This window comes from Odontesthes bonariensis, chromosome 2, assembly GCF_027942865.1.
Source record: "Odontesthes bonariensis isolate fOdoBon6 chromosome 2, fOdoBon6.hap1, whole genome shotgun sequence".
Taxonomy (NCBI): domain Eukaryota; kingdom Metazoa; phylum Chordata; class Actinopteri; order Atheriniformes; family Atherinopsidae; genus Odontesthes; species Odontesthes bonariensis.
In genome coordinates, this window is record NC_134507.1 from 33,286,691 (window position 1) to 33,311,117 (window position 24,427).

The 24,427-nt window shown below is 40.0% G+C and overlaps 2 non-coding genes across 2 annotated transcripts; both read left to right on the forward strand.

Annotated features, from left to right (window-relative positions):
* The first annotated feature begins 11,720 nt into the window (after window positions 1-11,720).
* On the forward strand, window positions 11,721-11,793 carry trnak-uuu (transfer RNA lysine (anticodon UUU)). Its single transcript has one exon. It is a non-coding gene; the product is annotated as a tRNA-Lys (tRNA).
* Window positions 11,794-20,983: 9,190 nt separating this feature from the next.
* On the forward strand, window positions 20,984-21,055 carry trnap-cgg (transfer RNA proline (anticodon CGG)). Its single transcript has one exon. It is a non-coding gene; the product is annotated as a tRNA-Pro (tRNA).
* The last annotated feature ends 3,372 nt before the right edge of the window (window positions 21,056-24,427 follow it).

A 24,427-nucleotide genomic window follows, 5' to 3' on the forward strand; every position in this document is an offset into this window, starting at 1 on the left:
GACATCCCATTTAAAAAGGTTTGTTGCAACATGTGAGGAATGAACATGGGATGTTTTAAAGAAGGTGAATTCCGCTTGGTCAGATACGGTGTTAAACATCTGGACCAAAGTCCTGCAGATCACTGTGGGCCCCTAATCTCTGGCTGGGGAGTGTGAGGGGAGTGACAGAGATTTGGTCTGAAGGACTCCAGGTTATAACCTCGGTTCTAATCCGTCACAAACACGTCACAGTCATGAAATTGAGGTCCAACACATCACTTGTCCACTTCACTAGTGGGAGCTGCTAGTTGGGTTTCAAAGGGAAAAAAGTGAGCTCAGCGTGACATAAGACTGGAGTCTTAGTAAGTTCACCTGCTGAGTTCTGGAAATAACTCTAAGATAATGTTGACTCCTTGGCAGGAATAAGGAGCTCTGCAGCTCTCTCATCCAGAGGATCTAGAAGCATGGATGTGTTTGGAACATAGCAGAGGGTGGATTCTTACTAAAGTCACGCTAACTGCCTTCTGCGCACTCTGAGATGTTTAAAGCTCAGATTAATATCTGAGCTGAGATGTAGAAACGTGAGACAACATGATGCAGAGCTGCTCTTTTATTAAGTGATATGGAGGAGATCTTAGATTTATTTCAGATGAACTTGATTAAACAGGACATAACGGAGGTTAAATGTTTAAAGCACCTTGTGCCATCATTTTGTTCATATCTGGAAGTGTTTCTCAAATTTGTCTTGACGATTTCTGTGGATTTCCATCATTCCTCCTGAAAACTTGTTGCCTTGTGAGAACAACCACAGACTCCCACAGACTCCCTGTGACACAGCAAACTTCCAACATGGGAAATGTGACATTTGAGCACTTTATAGTCTGTAGGCGACTGTTTTCTGTTCTTTGTACTGTGGAGGCTTTAGCAGCCATCAGTGAGGTGGAACTGTACTGAAAATACACTGAAGTTAAAGTTACATTTTTAACTCATTTAAAGAGAAAATGCATCTATTTGAATAATGCTCTTTTTTAATATGGGTCTAAGTTTCTGAGAAAGTCTTTTTTACTGTAAAATGTTGACTGTCACACCTGAACTTCATATTTATTTATGAAAATGAGAATATTTATATCCCCAGGTTGTTTTAATTCTGAAAACTAACATTTGTTACAGTAGTTCACATCATCTGTCCTCATAATTACTTTCATAAAATCCAACAAAGACCAGCCTTTATCATGTTAATATGTAAACTGCAACCTGCAGGTTAACAATGTGAGTGACTTAAAGTGTGGAAACAAGTCCACAGAAGTTTTTCTTTTAATTATTAGTCAATATATGTCAACTATCTGCAAGTAGTGCCCACAGGCAGTGTTCTTGCTGCAGAGACAACCAGGTAAGACATCTGATTCTCACATATAGATGGAACATTAAGCTGTTGCATTATGCCCAGTATTAATCAGACATGTTTGTTCATGTTCCAGACAGGATAGTGAATGTTTTTGTGCACAGTCCACTGTGTGGTTGTACAGCTCACGACTTAACTGAATATATTCCAACACCTGGCTCGCCTTCTTGCTTCCAATTGTAGAACAAAATAGATGTTTGATCTGTAAAATCTGATGTAATGGACAGAATCCATGAGAGTTGTTGGATTTATTAATTTATTTAACAAATTTATTCTAACCCTCCCCGGGTTCTGGGGAGGATTCATCCCTCCAGACCTGATTTTCAGTCCACTTCTTGTGCCATTTTTCATAGCTCAGCCTTTTCTCCCTGTTTCCCCTCCTTATGAACGGCTTCTTGACAGCCACCCTTCCATGGAGCCCATTTCTGATGAGGCTTCATTGAACAGCTGAAGGTACAGATGCATCTCTCAGGGAATTACCTGGTTTCTGCAAAAATGCCATTTCATGCATGTCAAACTGTTATTTTATAGATACAAAGAAATGGGAACAGATAATATAATTTAATAAATTTATTTGTATAGCACCGTTCAGAAAATAAAATTCACAAAGTGCTTCACAATACGATGCAAGTCAACGTTTCATATACACACACACATAAGAAAACACAGTAATAGCAGAAAAGCACGAGGCTACAGAGCAGATGGGCACTTTAAGAACGGACAAAAGCTATTTTAAATAGGTGGGTCTTCAGATTCTTTTTGAAATTGTCTAAAGAAGTTGCAGACCGTAGACATAGGGGAAGAGAGTTCCAAAGAGTTGGAGCCAATACCTCAAAGGCACAATCACCCTTTGTCTTTAGACAAGAGCGGGGGACAGTCAATAAGCTCTGGTCTGAGGACCTAAGAGACCTGGTTGTGTAATAGGGGTGGATCAGGTCACAGATGTAACCAGGTGCCTGATGATTAAAGGCTTTGTATGTGATAAGAATTTTAAACTGGATCCTGAACCTTATAGGCAGCCAGATGAGAAATTCTTCCCATCCCTGAATTTTAGCTTGAGCAGCTACTGATGATGCGGCCCTTTTGGCCACTTGGTACCCGCTTCAGGTCAACCTCCTGAACAACCCAACACAAAAGGCCTTTTTCTACAGTTTGAATTTTTCCCTACAAGCTAATATTCACAAGCAGGTCCTATGCTACTGTCCTGATAGGCAATGATGACCTTCTGGCCACACCTCAATGGTAATGTATAGATTTAAAAAAAAAAAAACTCAGCTTTGTGTTTAAGATGTCATGAACAGGGTCCTCCACTAGATGTTTGCCCCCACCACCTGATCCAACTTACTTCCAGGTAGTGAGTAAGTGACAACATTGAGCCTATAAATTTTGTTGCCAAGCCACTTCACTAAAAGTAGCTGCCACATCTTTTGATTTGTGTAGCACAAGCTTCATTACAAGTATTCAGAGTACAAGACCTTTGCAACCACAGACAATATGATGAAGCCATCCTCGGTCATGGACTTGCAGAAACTACTGTCCAGGTTTCACATGGCCCCAGCATCTGATGGGTCTGCCCTTACCCAGAGCTGTAGGGTGAGGACTGCTACAGAGTGGAAAGGTTTCCCCCTCAGCACAATGTGCAGCAGTGGAATCTTCTGATAGAGCTCAAGGCCACACCTTTACCCACTGCTGTCAGAGAGCTGCAGTTGGCTTTTCAGCCAGTTTTACTTGGGAATGCATTCCAAGCTGAAGCCGTCAAGACCTTCACAAGCTCACCTTTGATCAGATACTGTCCTTAAGTTAAGGCCAACACCTTATTTATAGGATTAAGTCATGTCAACCTGTCAGGCCCTCAACTATCCCCTCCAACCCACAACTGGATGACCCAGAGACAGCGAGGAGCCATTTGATGGAGCAACAAGGTATTCAAGTTAAAGCCATTTATTCAAGCGGTAGCAGCAGCGATGCCTCTAGAATATGCAGATCTGCAAGACAAAGAAAGTCAGTCACCTACCAGCAGCTACAGAGAGCACACATGCAGAGTAAAGTGAGCCTCACCAGAAAGATCCTCAGAAGCCGCTCTGAACTTGAACCTTGTGCTGAGATGTTTTGCCGTGGTCTGGCTCAGATTCTGTTGGGGTGTAGCGGAACTGGCTGAACAGCACACGCTTCTGGTTGTAGCGGGACCGAGATTTGTAAGCGTAGACTTCATCCTCGTCTGCCACAGGAGTGAAGACTGGCTCGTCCTCGCCGCTGGTGTCAGATGAAAGGCTCCAGCTCCCATCTTCAAACTGGTAATTGCTGCCAGGAGCTCCAGAACCACTGGTTCCAGTTTGTTTCTGATACGTTGGCTTAGATAGATCTTGCCCATAAACTTAATACATGGGTGAGGAAACAGAGAATTAAGATCAGCCTTCCATTTACACCCCGAGTCAATTTAATCTGTTTTTAGTTGCTGAGCTTTGATTGGGATCAGCTTACCGCTTTGTGCAGGAATGCAGGCGATGCTTCCAATCAGCACACAAGAAATCCACAAAACCCTGCAGAAACAGGGACATCTCATATGAAGTTCTGAGTACATTTAGAGACCAGTGGGGTCCAACCACCACCTCCCCTTAACATGCCCAGTCCTGTTGAGCTTAACTGTATATTCATAGTGTAATGCTGCGACCAAATGAGGTTCTGCTTGCCTCAGACATTTAAGGCAGCAGAGGTTCAGTGCCACCACTTAGAAGCACTGGGATAGACTAGAAGTTACTCACCTCATTCTGGTGCAATATAATTAAAGCTTGCCTGGGACCTGCTCCTGCCAAACTGCACTAACACAAAGTTCAGAGCCCTGTGACACTAACCTGAAGCTCTCTCTCTCTCTCTTTCGGGTTTTTTAATGGCGGTTGGCAAACAACTTTTAGCAGCATTACCGCCACCCACTGACATGGAGTGTGGATCACATGACACCTATCTTTATCCCTATATACCCTTCAATATATATATATACACTCATCTATAGCCCCATATATCTACTTATACCTACACTTTTACATATTCCCTACTCATATACCCTCAATTATATACTCTATATCTATATATAATATATATCTATACTAAATTCTATTATATAACCTACACTGTTTTAAATAATAAAAAATTACTTGATAACATCTGTTTCCTGATTCTTTTTGCAATAATTCTACTATATCTAATTTCATTTTCATCCTTCTAAGTTTTCTAATTAAATTATTTCTCTGATCCTGATAATTCCTACAATTTATCATTACATGTTCTATTGTTTCATCTTCCCCACACTCACATTTCCCTGATTGATGTTTTCCTATCATATATAAGTTTTTATTTAATCCATTATGTCCAATTCTAAGTCTTGTTATAATGATCTCCTCTCTCCTACTTCTTTCTGTTCTTCTCATTTTCCCTATTTTCCTTTGTATTCTAAACAACCAACGTCCTTTTCTTTCTTCCTCCCATAACTTTTGCCATCTCTCTTCCATTTTTTGTTTTATAATACCCTTTACTTCTTTTACACTCATTCTTACATTAATATCAATCATTCCTCGTTTCACACTCTGTTTTGCCATTCTATCTGCCATTTCATTTCCCTCAACTCCATAATGCGCTGGTACCCATATAAAATGAACTATAAGCCCCATCATATTAATTCTATATAGTGTTTGTTCTATTTCTATTAATACATCTGGTCTACTTTCTGACTTACTATTTTGTATACTAACTAATGAAGAACTTGAATCTGAACATATAATTGATTTTAATGGTTTAACCTCTTCTATCCATTGAACTGCTAAAAGTACTGCAATCATTTCTCCAGTATATACTGATACTCCATCACTTGCCCTTTTCCCCACTTTAATTTTAAATTGCGGTACAATCATACCTATCCTATCATCTAAAGTTTTTGATGCATCAGTATATATATGTACATAATTATAATATTGGTTTATATGTTCCTGTACAATATATTTATTCAAACTAAAATTATTTCTATTCTTCTTTTCTAATAATGCTAAATCTACTTTTGCTTCAGGTATTATCCATGGTGGAACTGTATGTAATGGAATCATTTGACTTATATCTATTTTATCTAAATGTTTTTCCCTAATTTTAACTTTTACTATTGTACCATAACTTTTAATTTTTTCTTTTTCCCACCCTGTTTCTAATACTTTTACTGTTGGATTATCTTTTTTCTGTCCTTGTAATTTTGACCAGTAGTTTAAGGATAATTGTTCCCTTCTCATTTTTAGAGGCATTTCACCCATTTCCACCTGTAATGCTGCTATAGGAGATGTTTTAAAGGCACCTGTACATATTCTTAAAGCCTGATATTGTATAGTATTTAACTTTTGTAGATTTGTATCTGCAGCTGAATTATATACTATGCTCCCATAATCCAATACTGACCTAATTAAACCTGTATAAATAGCTTTCAATGACCTTCTATCAGCCCCCCACTCAGTACCAACTAAACATCTCATTATATTCAAAACCTTCCTACATTTATCTATTATTTTCTTAATGTGTATACCCCAAGTCATTCTTTCATCCAACCATACCCCAAGAAATTTAAATTCCTTAACTCTTTCCAATTCCTGACCATATATTTTCAACTTAATTTCTCCATCCACTCTTTTCCTTGTAAAAAACATTATTTTAGTTTTTTCCACCGAAAACCTAAATCCCCATTTATATGACCACTTTTCCACCATTGAAATTGCTTCCTGTAGCTTCTTTACTATAAATTTTAAATTCCTTCCTCTTTTCCACATTGCGCCATCATCAGCAAAAAGTGAACAACCCATTCCACCTTCTGATTCCTTAAACATATCATTTACTATGACAGAAAATAATACTGGACTTACTATGCTTCCTTGTGGTGTCCCATTTTCTATATTAAAATTTTCAGAATATTCCTTCCCTATTCTCACTTGTATTTTTCTTCCTTCTAAAAATGTTTTAATCCATTTAAACATGCAACCACTTATACCCATTCTTCTTATTTTAACTAATAACCCTTCCCTCCACATCATATCATACGCTCTTTCAATATCAAAAAATACTGCTACTACACTCTCTTTATTTACTTGAGCCTTCCTAATTTCATGCTCTAGACATATTACTGGATCCATTGTACTCCTCCCTTTTCTAAATCCACTTTGAACCTCTGTTATAAGTCCTTTACTTTCTATATAATATAACAATCTTTCATTTATCATTCTCTCCATTATTTTACATATATTGGATGTTAAAGTTATTGGTCTATAATTTTCTGGTTTGGAGTCATCTTTCCCTGGCTTTCTAATTGGTATAATCACAGCTTCTTTCCAACTTTTTGGTATTTCTCCCTCCTCCCAAATTCGATTATACAATTCCAATAAAATGTTTTTAGAAAATTCACTTAAATTACTGATCATTACATAACAAATCTGATCTTTCCCTGGTGCTGTTAATTTATATTTTTTAAGTGCCCTATTTAATTCCATTATTGTAAATGACATATTCAATACATCATCCGATTCTACCATTTTTTCCAAAAGCTCCTTATTTTCCAGAATTGTTTTTTCTCGCCCTTTTTTCCCTTCTAAACTGATATTTTCAGAACTATGAATTTTAACCAACACTTTTGCTAACATCTCTGCCTTATCTTTATCTGTCACTGCTGCTATTTCTCCATTATTTAATACTGGATATGCAGTCACTCTTTTAATTCCTTTCATTCTTTTAATCATTGTCCATACCTTAGATATTTCTGTCTCCCTCCCTATTGAGTTACAAAAACTCCTCCAATAATCTCTTTTTACATTTTTAATAGTTTGTCTTACCATCGCCTGTAATTTTTTGTATTCATTCAAGTTCTGAAAGTTATGATTTTTTTTTAATACTTTAAACGCTTTATTTCGTTTCTTAATAGCTGCAGTACATTCTATTGTCCACCATGGTACCAACTTCCTTTCCTTTTTCCCGCCTTTTATCCTTATAGTTTGATGCGCCGCTTCTACTGTAGCATTACATATATTAAGATTCAAATCCTCAATACTACTATTTACATCCACTTTTCGTATTTTTAATTCACTATTATTCCTAAAAAGTTTCCAATTTGCAGATCTAAAACACCATTTTTCCATCTCATTCATACAATATTTCTCTATATGCATTTGAATTTCTATCATAATAGGGTAATGATCACTTCCTATAGTCGTTTCTTTAAGTACTTTCCATAAACTTTTACATGCTAAAGAATTTGACACTATCGTTAAATCAATGGCTGACTCTGTATTCTCTCTAAAATTAACTCTTGTTCCACTCCCATCATTTAATATTACCAAATTTTTTACATCCATTATTTCTTCAATTACTTCCCCATTCTGATCATTATGACTGCCCCATAATGAGTTATGCCCATTAAAGTCCCCACACCAAATCACTTTACCCTCTAAATACTTCCCAAATTCCTCCATTAACTCTAGAGATAGTTTTTTACATGGATTATAAAAATTTATTATTTTAATGTTCCCTTTTGTTGTCCAAATTTCAATAATAATGTATTCTAATTCTTTTCCTTTAGCTATTACTCTAAATTGAACTCCCTTTTTTATAAATATTATACATCCTCCTCCAGACCCTCCCTCTCTATCTCTTCTAACACTTTCATATCCTTTAATAACAAAATCTAAATTAGGTTTAAGCCAAGTTTCCTGAATACATATAATATCTAAATCTTTTTTAAATTCTTTAATAAATCCTTTAAACTCCTGTCCATTTGCAATCAAACTCCTGGCATTCCACTGCAGGATGTTCATTATGTTCTGTCTTCCTGTCCTCCTGTCTTCCCTTCTCCCCCCAACTTTTTATTTATGTGCTCCCAGGATATGTCCTTTATCCCAAAGAATTTCTCTGCTCCTTTCACTATTATTTTGATTTTTTCTGTTTTATATTTAACTTGCTCTGTACAGTTAATGACATATGCAATGAACAACATAATCTTCTCAGCTGTCAACCCTGTATCTGTTCTTATATGTCTTTGTTCTGATGTTGTATTCATCTCAGCTGTCACCACTGTATCTGTTCTCATTTGTCTTTGTTCTAATGTTGTATTTATTTGATTTTCCCCTGACACCTGTCTTGGCTTCTTCATTCTCTTTGCAGCTTCTGCATAGCTTATATTTTGAGCAACTTTAACTTGTTCTATTTCCACTGCTTTTCTTCTAACTTCGCAACCTCCATAAGTCACCCTGTGTTGCCCTCCACAGTTACAGCAAATATCCTTTTCATTTTTACACTCTTCATATCCATGCTCCCCTCCACACTTTGGACATCTTTGTTTCCCCTTACATGCTGCTGCTATGTGTCCATATCTCTGACACTTATAACATCTAAGCGGAGGAGAATTGTATGGCCTAACAGGAAAGACCATACATCCCACTCTGATCCTTTCCGGAAGAACTTCTCCTTGAAATTCTAACATTACTGACAGGCTTTCCACTCTCTTTCCTTCCACTGTTCTCATTAATCTTTTAATTTTGTTTATCTCATTTCCACTAATACTACGTCTGAACTTTTCTAGATCTTTATCCACCGGTATTCCATAAATGACCCCTCTAGCTATTTTAGCTTCTCCCAAAATCTTTGTCTCATTCACCATTTTTTTGCAAATGTTCTGACTATTCATCACTTTGTTTTTCTGCTCTTCACTCCCAACAATAATCAAAAGATTCCCATCTCTCAGAATCTTAGCCATAATCACCTCACCAAACTTCTTTTTTAGTTCCCTAGATAAATTTAATGGACTTAGTTGAATACCCTCATCTTCTTTCCTGAATTTTATAATTATTTTGGTTTCCTCCCTGACAACCTTCTTACACACTATATTATTTTCGTCTGAGCTATTTCCTTCTAAACTTCGCTTACTACTTTGCATTCCCCTCATATTATCTTCCTTTGTCCTTCTTTCTTTTCCTGCCCTACCACTACCACATACATGACTCCAATCTCCATTTTCCATTTCATCATCTCCCTCATCTTCACCCTGAGACGCCATACAATCCAGTCACAAATCAGTTTATGCCAACCGCCCTACCGCCACGTCTCTCCAAACCTCCAACTCCTCCGAACTACGATTTCGATTTCAAAATTCAAATCTACTCCACGTCACCAAACCAACAGCTCGCCTCCGACACACTCAGGCTCCGCCTGCCTAACCTGAAGCTGCAGGAGCTGCTTTCATATGATCCTCAGTGCAGAGGGAACTGATTGCTCAGCGGTAACAGCTGCTGCTGAAAGGTGCAAGGCTGCAGTTAACTGGCAACAATGGACTCACATATGGAGCATCTCAGTGTTATGTCAATAAATAGATAATAATCAGGACCTCTTGTGAGTATTATGTATTTTATTTACATGTATAAATATAAAATTATAAATATAAATGATCAAATATCCTGAACTGCTGATATACGTGATAATAATAACAATAACAATGGAAGTCGCTCTCAACACGTGAAATGCCTCTCATGGTTCATTATTAGTAGGCTACTTGATGAATAAACATCCTGCTGCTGAATATGTGTTTAAAAATAAATAAATCAGAAGGAAACCTGCAGAAGAAAGTCTTCTAGCAGCTGTCTCTCTGTGTTTATGGGCATACAGCACGGTTAGTGAGATCCAGATCCATGTGGGCACTCAGGACGGATTTAAATAGCGACTCTGAATGGACGGTAAACCCGCACTGAAGGCCCAGTGAGCCAAAGCACGGCCGCCACTGAAACATATATTTGAAACCTGTCAATATGTTAACTTTGCATGTTTACCTCTATAAGTGGTGTTATATGTAAAACAGAGCACATGATCAGTTAGCTTTTTAAAAATGTTTATTTTAAAGAAAATGATCAAAACGAGAGTTTTTCTGGAAGAGATTTAAATAAGTTCTGAATATGCATTGAAGAGAGGTTACATTTGAGTCTATTTTCTTTGTTCAAAACTTAAAACAAAAAGCTGAAGTCTGCACACTGAGAAAAACTGCTTTTGAGCATATTTCTGAAATTTCCTCCTAATAACCAACTTGGGTCGGTGTCCCCAGTGGAACATTTTATTTGTAGGATGCAGGTTTCATGTTTTCAGCTGGAGATGTATGCTTTTTGTTCTGTATGTTACATATTTTTATCTTGATCAGGACATTCAGAACGCTTGCATGCACAGGTAAGTCCAGCTTCAGTTCCAGGTGTACTCGTCCATTTAACTGGACCACCATGTTGTCCCAGCGTACATGCACGGGATAGACTGAGCAGAAAACCTTCCTGACATTCTGCTGCCTCTAACTTTCTCTGTGGGACATCACGCTGCATGTAAGCGCAGCTGAAATCGCTGCCAACATGTTGTCTTTAAGTCACCTGAAGGGTGATTTTCTCACATGAGGCTGCGGTTACAAAATCAGGATTTTATTAGAGCAGAGCGACAGTCTGGACATGCTTTAAGTGACCACGAGTTGACCCGTAGTCTTAATGTGCTGATTTTCAGTTTAGCCGTCTGACAGAAGAAACAGAAAAATATGTGGATGAGAGCAGCTTTATTGGGAATTTGGCTGGAAATATACACTCATTCTTTACTGTTTTTACTAAAAGATGCAGAAATATTAAACTCTGTAACATGTGTTTAGTGCACCAACCCATGCCAGCTCAGTTAGCATATATACAGTTATAGGAACAGTTTACTGAATGTCCCATCTTGTAGACAGCCTCAGAGTTGCATTTCCAGTCCAGTCTGCTGTCCAGGTGAACCCTCAGGTATCTGTAATCCTCAACCACCTCTTCACCGAGGATGGAGACGGTGTTCAGCTGACTGCTGCTCCTCCTAAAATCCACAATCATCTCTTTTGTTTGTATTCCAGATGAGGCCATAGTTTATTTTCCTATAGATGTGATAGTTTCATGTAGATGTGCTGAGGTGTGACAGGGAAGCTGTTGGTACATGGAGGATGTGAGGTCTGTAGCAGGAGGCAGCAGCATGCTGAGTTTGTCTGAACTCTTCCATCTGTCTGATCCCACATTATCCCAAAGCCTGTGAGCTTTTCCATTCCTGACCACACAGCCCTCACACTGTTCTGCTGCAGATAGTTTCCCACCGACTTGCTCTCTTCCTTTTTTCTTCACACTCCTCCTTAACTCCCTGTTTCCCTCCATGAAGGCCTTCTTCTTTATGCTCAGTGGCTGCAACACGAGTTCACATCAACCAGGCATTTGTTCAGAAAACAGCGTCACAGCTTTGGACTCAGGAAGTGTTTCAGATGTCAGCTGTCACTCAGACAAGCTTTCATAGGGCCTGGATAGCTCAGCTGGTAGAGCATCAGACTTTTAATCTGAGGGTCCTGGGTTCAAGTCCCTGTTCAGGTGTAGAAATGTAATCTCCCACTTAACCTGTACTTCCCTCTATGCCTGCACTCTGTTTCTACACTGTCACCTCTGACAGAGCCTGGCTGATACTTTTCCTTCTATGTAGCTTATTGTTAGCTTTGCTGTTAGCTGCATTATATCCTCATTTGTAAGTTATAGAAATATATAAATAATATATATAATATATAAGTTATCTAAAATATATTGTTGCTCAGTTTTCCTCTGAGTCACAGAGATGGTCAGCTCTCATTGTGTCCAATAACTGCAGCTTCTAAAGTGGATTTCATAGCACTGCTGCATCTCTGACAGTTATCAGATCATTTGGGTGGAAAAACATACATCACAACCCTCTGAATCTGCTTTCAGTCCCACTTGAACAGTCTCTCACAGTTTCAGACACAAAATGTGTCTTTTAGTTTGAATCTCAGCTGATATCTACAACAACTGTAGAGGGACTCATATCATTTCACCAGCTGGTGTGATAAACTCACAGAAACACCTCAGGAGCAGCACCTGGGATCTTTTGGGAGAAAAGGGGATTCTCTCCATGCTGATAGAGCTGGTAATAAATGAGTTTATGGATCCTACATATTACACAGTAAAACAATGATAAAGGTGCTTTCTGAGCCTTGACATCTTTTTCTTTTATTAGGAAAATGTTCCAAATTTTATCCCATGGAGGGAGCCAATGAAGTAAAGATTGATGCATAAAAGCATTAAAAACCTCTCCTGTAAGTTCTCTGTTCAAGTTTTATTTAGGTTCAGCTGCATGTTTCTCTTTGTTGAATCTTTAAGCCCTCATAGATCAGTCTGATCCCAACAGAAGTCTCGCAGGTTTACTTGGTTGCTGTAGTTCACTAAAGCAGGACTCTGAGCAGGGCCCTCCGCTAACAGGCTCCTCTCCTTTAGAGCCGGTGACAGGGTTGGCTTTGGGAGGTGTCGTTGCTCTGTGCTTTAAAGAGCAGGCTTTAATCCACCAAACTTCAGTTGGATTATGATCTACTTTTCAGAGGATTTGTAAATGACTAAATAAATAACACCACTGACTAAACCTTCAACTGAACCTGAACTGTGAGCAAGAGCCACAGGCGCTTGCACACGCAGCGACTGGCAGGGAGAGAGTTTGGCGTCCGACATGTTTGTTTGTTTTAATCGGTTGTATAAGTCTTAAGAGTCCTGACGTTTGTCTGAAGTCTGTTTAAAGTTTGTCCACGTCATTTCACCCTGAACTGACGATACAAAACAAAAATGGAACTTTTCTATCTGGTTGTAACTTGGATTCTGGTGTCATGCCTGCTGCTTGCCCGAGACACAATGCAGGCCGCCCAAGCAAGAACTGTGTACAGCAGAGACCAGTTGCTTCAACTTCGCTTTGAGGGCGCGCACAACACACCAGATGCGGTTTTAAACTTACCAGACTGTATAAGAAAAGATCACAAGCCCGAACACTCGGCATGGCAGGGAAAAAAGAGGAAGCGGGGCAAACGCGGAGGTGTTCGTTTACGCCGGAGGAAGCGGTGTCTGAAACGGATCCCCCTCCCCACCATGATTTTAGGAAATGTACAATCCCTTAGGAATAAACTCGATGAGCTGCAGGGAAACGTCCAGCTGCAGAAGGATTTTGGGGAATGCTGCGTCTTGGCCTTCACGGAGACCTGGTTGTCTGGGCACGACCAGGACCGAGAACTGTGGATCGGCGGTTTTGGATCACCTATCCGGACGGACAGAGATGCTAACATAACGGGGAAGACGCTCGCCGGAGGGGTATGTGTATACCTGAACAGGCGCTACTGTACTTCTGTGACTGTCAGAGAAAACATCTGTTTACCCGACATTGAGCTCCTGTCCGTGTCAATGCGTCCATTCTATCTGCCACGCGAATTTCCGCAAATCTTTCTAACAGTCGTGTACATTCACCCGAAGGCAAATGCCACCATTGCCTGCAATGTTATTTCGGATGTCATGCATAAATTACAATCACTCTCACCCGACGCTCCGAACTTTATCCTAGGTGACTTCAATCATGTGACGCTAAAACATTCCGTGAGAGACTTTTATCAGTATGTCCCCTGTCCAACCAGGCGGGGAAAGACACTGGATCTCTGTTATGGTACAATGTAGGACGCCTACAAATCGATTCCACTGCCCCCGCTGGGCTCTGCAGACCATAACTGTGTTCAACTCATTCCCAAGTACGTCTTGAGAAGGGAACAAGTGCAAATTAAGGAAGTAAAGGAATGGACTGAGGATTCAGTTATGTGCCTTCAGGAATGTTATGACTGCACAGACTGGGACACTTTTACAGACTCCTGTAATGATTTGGATGAACTCACTGATGTGGTGTGTTCATATGTGGCTTTTTGTAGGGATATGATTATCCCATGTAAACAGATCAAGATTTACCCAAACAACAAGCCATGGGTAAATGGGACTATTAAAAGCTGTTTACAGAGAAAAAGGCAGGCTCACAAGCAGGGTACTGCTACTGATCTACATGTAGCCACCAGAGAACTGAAAACTGAGATATCTAAAGCCAAACAAAGATATAAGTCCAAACTCGAACAAAGAATGGCTGAGAATAACCTTGGCTCTGCCTGGTCCTGTATGAAAACTATAGCTGGTATCCAGAACCAGAGTAAAAGTAACCATATATCCCTTGAAGGTTTTAAATCTGATAATGAGCTTGCAAATGCCTTGAATTGTTTTTATAACCGTTTTGATAAGTTTGATTTCAGCCAGGAAATTGGAAAACTCCAGTGCAAACTCAGAGATGGTCAGCACACCAGCATCACATGTAGAGATGTTGAAAATGTCTTCTTCAAGACAAAGGTTAATAAAAGTTATGGACCAGACAATATCTGTGGGCATGTAATTAAGACATGTGCAAAAGAGTTGAGCTCAATATTCCAGCTCATTTTTAATAAATCTCTGCAGACACAACATGTACCCAAGGTATGGAAACACGCTGTTGTGGTCCCTGTCCCGAAATGTGGCAGGCCAAGTACTTTGAACGATTTTAGACCCTTTGCCCTAACCTCAATTGTAATGAAAAATTTTGAGAAATTGATAGGGTCACACATCTTAAGGCACACTGAAAATGCATTGGACCCCATGCAGTTTGCCTACAGGCCGAACAGAGGAGTGGAAGATGCTACCATCACCCTACTCCATCAGCTTCTAAAACATCTTGAAGGAAGTGGGTCACATGCACAAGTTTTATTTATTGACCTTTCATCAGCTTTTAACACCATCCAACCACACATTTTAATAAACCGTCTTCTTACACAATTTTCTTTAAGTTTTAATCTTGTTGGTTGGATTTTAGACTTTTTAATTAATAGGACACAGGAAGTCAGGGTGAATGGAGTCATGTCCAGTCAACTTTGCTCCTCCACAGGCTCGCCACAAGGGTGCGCACTCTCACCCCTCCTGTTCATCCTGTATACGAACATGTGTCAGAGTACTTTTGCTAATAGGACCATAATTAAATATGCAGATGACTCTGTCATTGTAAGCTTGCTACAGAAGAACGAACGAGGTCATGGACCAATAGTAGAAGATTTTGTACAGTGGTGTGAGGAATCATATCTTCAACTGAACATAGCAAAAACAAAGGATATGCACATTGATTTTGGAAACAATCCTAGGCATGAGGCCACCACTATGAAAGGTCAAATAGTGGAACAAGTTAAATCCTATAAATGCTTGGGGACAATCATCGACGCCAAACTAAATCTCCGGGAGAATTGTGAGGCTATATGCAAAAAAGGACAACAGCGGTTACACTGTTTGAGGAAGCTTTACCAGTTTAATGTAACAAGACCATGATGATTTTGTTTTATCACTCTTTTATTGAATCAATTATATCTTTTTCTTTAGCATCATGGTTTGGCAATATTCCCCTTACACACAAGAACCGCCTATACCAAATTGTCAAGTGGTCAAGCAAACTAATTGGGGAGACACAGCTGCACCCTTCTTCCCTATACACAAGACAACTACAGCGGATAGCAATGGGTATCCTGGATGATAGCCGACACCCCTTGAATAATGAATTCCAGTACCTCCCCTCTGAACGGAGGCTGGGAGTTCCTGGTTGCAGAACCAACAGATTCTAAAACAGTTTTGTCCCAGCTGCAGTTATTCTGCTAAATAAGATGTAAGACAAATTTCCTGTGGATTATTATGTTTCCAATGCACTTGCAGATTATGTATTTACTTGTAGCAATGCTTTTGCACTTAAATTGCATTCTAACTGCCATAGTTCTTCAATAACTGCATGAAGCCTTATGGTCATCCCACTGCAGTTCTGCTTCTTGCGTACATATATGTTGTATGTTATATGTCAGCTCTGTCCTTGTATTATTTATTCTTGTGTAGCCTATATGTGTTTTTTAGATTCCATGTTTATATGTGTCACGTGTCTTGTAGCTTGTATGTAAGGACACCCATCTCTCTCTTAAACTGCAAAACCAGTTTACCTACGGGTACCAATAAAGTAAACTGAACTGAACTGAACTAAACAGAAGTTTGACTGGTTTGGATACGGTCAGGAGGATCACACTCATTGGACTCATAGAAGATCTGATTTACTTCCTTTACTTCTTCATTTGCTGTTCTGAGTGACACAGAAGACGGGATGGTGAATGAAGAACTGCAGCTAACATTCTTCATAGAGCTGGTGTGGACGGGAGAAGATGATATTCACTGTTGAGGTGAATGGAGACGGTTCTGTGTTGGATGTCATGTAAACATTCCTTTCAACACCCCGACTGATTCATTATGGAACTGCTGCCTGTGCAGAAATCAGAGCAAAGGGTTCAGTGGAACAGTTTTTCTGCACACAAAGGTTCCTAACTGAGTTCAATAACAGGAAAAGGTCAAAAATCATGAATGTAAGGTGATGTGTTTCTGTATTTTATAGGTCAAAGTCCAGAGAGAAGAGCTGCAGGACAGCACATCTGAGTGTCTGGAAGAATAGATCAGACTGTTTGGTGAATGTTTTCAACCTCAGAGGTTCTGGGATCAAAACTTATGACTCAGTGAAGTTTCAGCTCCAAACACTAAAAATACAAATTGAAAAACACTCCAGAAACATCTTCAAGTGTGAAGGTGGCTTGGTGAATTTCAAAGAGACCATAACTTGCCAGTGTTGCAACAGCTGGTTCAAATCCTGCCCGTTATCTTCAGGATAACTTTACACTCAATGGAGCAAACTCTCCATCCTTCCATTTGCTTTACATGGTTTCAGGGGGACTGGAGCCTATCTGCCACAGAAACTCATCAACATTTCAATCCAACAAGTCTGAAACTAAATGAAAAACTGCAGCCCCAGATCAACGTCAGCATGATATAGTCTATGTCAAATGCAGAAACAGTCCCTGTTTCCCTTTTTGGAACTTCTCCTTTCTCAGGACAAAGTTAAATGTATGAGGACCAAAGCCAACAATGACCTGGGACATCTCAGCAGATCCAGGATCAGCAGCTTGTCTTCTGTGGAGGAAATCTCTGTTAACAAAGCTCAGTGAGACCGCATCAACGTTTCAGTTTAATTTGACTTCCTGAAGGAGAGAAACAGCGCTGGCTGCAGCTCTGAAGAAGTCTCAACTTTATGACTGCTTATACATTCACAGATGGGGTGTTACACAAAAGTGGACGACCTGCACAGGACAGATAAGTTTTTCAGTCGCTAACTTGACCTCTAAAGCTGCCAGACTTTGCTTCCTGCTTCTGAAGAGTGCAGACGTGTCTCTGCTTCCTCCTGCTGCTTATTGCTTTATTTGCTTTTAAATCATTTTACTTCTTTCCACAAGTCTTGGATATAATTTTATTATTTTTCTTTTAATGTCAGACAATATTTTCACGCCTTTCAGGTGTGGCGGATAAATACTACAAATTAAATGATACCATCACAGACTCTGTGGTATTTAGTAAATATAATAATAAACTTGAATCCACTGTGTACTTGTGTGTAACTTTATTAGCAGCGTCCTCCTGACATCCTCTCTGGTCGCTATGGTAACGCTGAAACATGTCTTCAAAATGCAGCTTTCTTTTTCTTAGCCTCTTCTTCTGTCTCCTCAGTGGGAAGAAGCTTTCCAAACACGCCTGTTTTTGACTCATTTTGCTCGGTTCGTGGGTTTAATATCAGCGTTGATGTGACTGAGACGAGAGAGCAAGTCAAGAACAGACGGATGGAATGGAGAGAATTCGGTCATTTTTCCAAATAATGTGGCTCTTTGTGGTAACACAGTAAAAAACTGCGGCTCTGACCGGTTGGCCACCCCTGCTTTAGGTGTTCTTGTGGGAGGTGTGAGCCAATGCAAGTAGTAGACAGGGCCGTAACCAGGATTTTTCAAATACCGAGGTCAAATATTGCCATAAATCTTATTTGACAAAAAAACATCCTAATATGTTGACTTTTTAAAATACAGTTTGGAAATGTGAATAAACAGAGGTAAATCACAAGCCCATCAAGGAGGTGAATATGTAGGTGAACAAGTTTATTATAACAATGTGATCACAAAAGTGGAGTATTTGAGTGAGTGAGACTCAGTTCTTCCCCTTTCTTCCTCTACTGACTCTCTCTCTTCAACTCCCTCATTCTCATCCTCTCCTGTGTCATCTGTTTTAAAATATCATCATCAGCATCACCATTAATATTATTGTTATTATTAATATTACATTATTATTATTATTACTATTGTCACCATCATCACCATGCATGTGCATGACCCACTAAAAGGTCAAATGAATGAGTTGGGTTATAGGTCTAACCGATGTGCAAAATTTTAGACACCATTTGCAATAAAATCCAAATGGTTCATTAGGAAAAATGCAATCATTTTACCTAAGTAACTGGTTGAATCCACCCACTAAATTAACATCGTAGAATGTGCCAAACAGACCACAAGATGTTGGCTGTATTTTAGATGTATAGTCTCAATTCAATCCATTCACTCAACACAGAGAAGACATAGGTATCATGCTGGGCCTGACAACTAGCTAAATGCTGGTAAAACTTGGCTTCATAATGCACCATGAGCAGCACAACTAACCTCAAGATTGTGTCATGTGAGAGTACACGGGGTATTTCAATCTGTTATTTTGCCCCGTGTGCATCATCAATTGTTTTAAGTAAAATGAAAAATATAAGTTTCTGACCCAGTTTCTATTAGTCTGCTTTATTTACATGTAGGAAGCCATATAGCACTGAACAAAACTGTAGCTAGTGAGGCTGAATGAGCCACAGTTGGCACAAAACTGTCAAGCCCTGATTTAAAAAAAAAAAAAAAAGTTAGCTTAACAGCCCAAGCCGTGTCACGATTCCCAATAATTTCATTACAGGTCGCTACTTTTTTTTTTTTTTGGAAAATCGAATTGAGAGAGAGATTTGTGTGCAGTGTGTTTGTGCCGACTGGAAAACGAAATCCTAACCAAGGGGCTTTGTGACGGTTGCTTGAAATGCTGAGGACAATGATCTAGCATTCTCCTATTCCTAGCCGCGCTTTGAACGCATATGAACATTATGAACTGTCACTCATTCTCACTGGCGATTGGCGAAATGAACTCACCTCCTTCTCTCTTTCTTTTCCCCTGGCCAGTTGGCTTTCCAAAGCTGAGTTTAGTTTGTTTAGTAGATTTCTTCATCTTGCTTCCATTTCCTAGCTGACTTTCGCGTCGAAGCTGTGTAATATGATAAACATGTTTCCAATGGCGGGTGGCGGAAAAAAAAAGAAAAAGAAAAAAAAGTCGGGTGGCGTTTTTCCGCTCAGTTTTAAAATATAATATGATAAAGGGATTATGTGGACTTTATTTTCAGAAAAACAAATGAGAATGCATGCTGATCTTTCCACCAATCAAAGTCAGAACGATTTTCATCTTATATTAATTTGACATTTCTCTGAATAAAAAAAATAAAATATTAAAAAAAAAAACACCGGGGAAAATACCGAGGTCATGACCTGTTTGTCCTCAATGCTGGTTACGGCACTGGTAGTAGATGAGTCGGTGTGCTGCCGCGAACAGTCTAAAGTGTGCGAGAGGAGAGAGGAGGAGGGAGCAGACGTTCCGGAGCATACGTCATTTTTATGTTGGAACGTTGGCGGGACACTGGCCTGTGGATTTCAGTGGCGTGCGTTCAAATTTCGAAAATAACAGAGAACCGAGCATATTTATCACAAAAATGTATTTCAACTCGAAAATAATAGTTATTTCAGACTAAACAAAAAAAAAAGTCGTCTCCAGGTGTCATGAGGTCTTTAATGTTGGCCTGTTGGGAATTTGATATACGTGGCTGAGATGCGATTAATTCTGTCCCACGCGGCTGGCATGGCTTGGGTCACGGTAGACTGGCACAGTCCCAATCGGTAGGCCAGCTCCCTCTGGAATGCCCCGGTTGCTATAGGAACCCCAGTGTGCACATCACCTCTGGAATGCTCCGGTTGGAACCCCAGTGTGCACATCACCCCTGGAATGCTCCGGTTGGAACCCCAGTGTGCACATCACCTCTGGAATGCCCCGGTTGGAACCCCAGTGTGCACATCACCTGTGGGCACAGACAGCGCATGCCTCCTCGCTGTGTTGTGCTCCAACGCCGGCCGCAGCTCTGCGCACAGTTCCAGGAGGATTTCCCTCAAAACGGCTGATGAGTCAGTCGCCATCATGTGCCAGCTAATCCTCTCTGTTGTAGTGAACACACGCTCTCTTCGAATTGCACCATTTGCAAAGTCTTCTAATACTGCTAAAGCAGCCATTGTTTTTAATGGTATGCATTGCACCACTTTGCGCTGTTTTTATGTCCGCTCGTGTAATTGCAGACACATGGGTGTGTTAATAGTTTATCAGTATTAATTGTTCATGTGTCTCAGGTGTGCACATCACTGTCTGAGCACTAATTGTTGTCACATTTATTTATTATAACAGTTTCCCAACATCACCTTAGGTGTCGCCAAAGAATCAGCAGCTGTAGAAAAGTGCGTACGCCAGCCCTGAAGCTGCCGTGAGGCACCGCACATTTCCACGGTCTTTTCGTTCTTGATCTGATGTTGACGTGAAAACGTGCGCCACTATTTTGTGCGTACGCACGCTTTGTACATGAAGCCCCTGATGTCTATGTATGCACGCCACAGATTCCATGGCTACGTCAGCTGACCCCCGCTCTCATGAAACGTACAAATGTCGACCTTCTGGCTCGTTGGTCTAGGGGTATGATTCTCGCTTCGGGTGCGAGAGGTCCTGGGTTCAAATCCCGGATGAGCCCTCCTACTCTAAGAAAAGCTTACGGAAAGCTTGATGGTTAACTTTGGGTACCTTCCTTGATCTCACCCAAATTGTTCATTAAGAGTGCTGATAACAATTGCAAAAATGTCCTGTCTTACTATATTGTTTGGAGCTGTAGCAGTTGGCTCTCCCTTCACTCAACATGAGTGAAGTTATTGAGGACATAGACTGAACATCCCCAACATTAAAGGAGTCTTGGCCCTGTGGTGAAGTGGTGGTTGATTGACGCTGTGACGCTTTGCTTTGCAGTAAGACGTGTTGCATCACTTACTGTTACCTTGCTTGTGTACTGTGGAATTTCTTGCTTCTCTTGGACTACTGATAATCACTTTATTTCTACCTATAACTTACACAATTTTGCATAGTTAACTCTATAGCTTACCGTTCTTTTCTAACACACTCCTACAGATCTTTAATCTTTATTCTCACTTTTTAGCGGTGTGTCTGGTTCTCTAGCTTAGCATGGCTACCAGTTCTCTCCCTCCATCTCCTGCTTTCACCTGCTCCCTTTTTCAGATGTTTAGTTACTCCTCTGCCTCCTGATAATGATAATGGTACATGTAACAAATGTAGTCTTTTTGTAGTTTTGGAGGCGAGGTTATCTGAATTGGAAGCTCGGCTCTGCACTGTTGAAAATCAACCGATAGCGAGCCAGGTCCCTTTTGCCAGTGTGGAGCCACCTAGCGTAGCTAGCTCAATTAGCCTCCCCCTAGCAGAACCTGAGCAGCCGGGATTACAGGGTGGCTGGGTGACTGTCAGGAAGAGGCGTAGCTCTAAAGTCAAGCCCGTTGTTCACCATCGACCTGTCCACGCTTCAAATAGATTTTCCCCACTCAGCGACACACCCGCTGAGGACAAAACCCTGGTAACTGGCAGCTCTATAGTCAGAAACGTGGCATTAGAGACACCAGCGGCCATAGTCAAATGCATTCCAGGGGCCAGAGCGGGCGACATAGAATCCTATTTAAAACTGCTGGCTAAGGATAAACGTAAATATGGTAAAATAGTTATTCACGTCGGCGTTAATGACGCCCGGTTACGCCAATCGGAGGTCACTAAAATTAATGTTGCATCGGTGTGTAATTTTGCCAAAACAATGTGGGACTCCGTAGTTTTCTCTGGACCCCTGCCAAATCTGACCAGTGATGACATGTTTAGCCGCATGTCGTCCTACAATCGCTGGTTGTCTAGATGGTGTCCAGCAAACAACATGGGCTACAGAGATAATTGGCAATCTTTCTGGAGAAAACCTGGAGAGACGGCATGCATCCCACTTTGGAAGGAGTGGGACTTTCCTGTTCCTGCACCACCGTTGACATAAAAGAAAAACTGCTCTGGATTTAGGCCACACACAAGTTTAATGCAGCAGTCTCTGATAGCATGGAACACACAGGCCTGCTCAGTGGCGGCTCCTGACATTTTTTTTAGGTAGTGCAATTTCCAGTCTGTGAAAGCTGCATCAGAGTGAGCTGTGCGAAGCTGAACCGATTGCACTGATGCAAACCTGTTATGTTCCCACACAGGAAATAAAATGTCCAATCGTCCAGAAACTCCTTGTCTTCCTTAAATAAACACAACGCAGAGTCGAGGGGTTATTTGGTCTGCCAAATAACCAAAGTGACTGCAATGTCCCCCGTTATGTCCATAAGTACCATAAAAGTCCATAGGACTGAGGTACATTTGTCTAGGTAGCATAATTTATTATAATGATTTTAAATCATTTTTTGTTATTTTTTGCATAATTTGCCAATCAGTTAATATTACACCTTAACCATTATTTATTTATTTTCCTCATATTTTTCCAGGATTCTATGAAATAGGTAAACACACAAGCTCTTAATGATAATATTCATTCAATTTTCATTCTAAAGAATGTAATTAAAATGACAGCATATAAATCCAAGTCAAGTGTTTATTGAAGTTTTGGAAAATATGACTTAGAAAAGCATAACCAGTTGTCAAACATGGTTAAGTGCAGCTTACTTATGTGAGATTTCTCTCTTTTTTAAATGTAATACTGCACCATTAACAATGAATGTGTCATTATACATTCTGCTATCATTGTCAACATTATATAAAAGATTTAAATCATTACAAGTCAATGATTGAGCACAAAAGGGTAAGTTATACTACCTGGAAAAATAGCAGGGTTGGTGGAGCTCTGGGTTTCATCTTTGCCTCGCAAGGCGAGCCCAAAAATCCCGCAAAATTCTTCCAAACTTCCTTCTCCGCATCAGTACGACGACTAAAGGGCACTTCTGTCAGAAACACTAACGTATTGTTTCACTCGACACTCGCCATCTTCTTCATAGAATGTTTTTTTTTTTTCTTTATTGAAAACCACAATGTTACAACAACAAGTAGAAAGTTCATGGTCCCGCGCAACAGACATATGACGAAAGCACGTTGTGCGTCGTTTGTGCGAGCACATAAACCCTCATAGAGAATGCATTGGGAGCAGGATTTTTGAAAAAAACTGACGGACCATTCATGTCAATGGGAACTTCCTGATGCAAATTCGACCTTGACAGAAATCGCACAAAATGGGCATAGCAACACCAGGCGGGACCTTAATCTGATTGGACAATGACATATACAACCAGTTTGCCCACAGCAGATCAGTCCCGCCTTAGCAACTAGATTAAAAAAAAAAAAAAAAACTCTGTGTTTGGTAGTGAGTCGCACAATTCGCCCCTATGGAGGAGCCACCACTGGGCCTGCTTCTGCTTCAGGTTCTGATACATCTGCCGCAGCACAGCTGGATCCACAGCTGGGGGTTCTCTGATGGCTCTCATTTCTGTCACAGCAGTAAATAAAAAACAAAGCAGCAGGAAATACTTTCTGCTGACATGGCAGACTCGCTTTAACTGGAAACACTTGAGATATTTATATTACATTTACATTATATTACAACAACAGATATTTAGATATAAATATAAATGTATGTTTATCCGTCAAGTTAAGCAGTTATAGAAGTTTGTTGAAATTTTGTTAATAGTAAAAAAAAATTGTGTCTTACAATGAAATCAAGTGACAGGTTTAGGATTATTACAACTTCCATCTTTCAAAGGGTTTTTCACCTGAAATCCTGTCAGTTTTAGCCCTGTTATATGTGTAACCTGGACCTCTTGTAGCTGTTGTACTGTTGTTTAAGAGTCGTAACCTTTCATTTTATCACAATAACATGGTGTGTTAGACTTAAATGTTATAAAATGTAATGTCAGCAAGAGACATTATTAAAACTTTAATCAGAGTTCCCCAAAATGACTAATACGGTGCATGATTCTATCATAAGTTCAATGGATACAGTCATATTTGCATGAGCTATATACTGACCGAGGGATCGGACCTG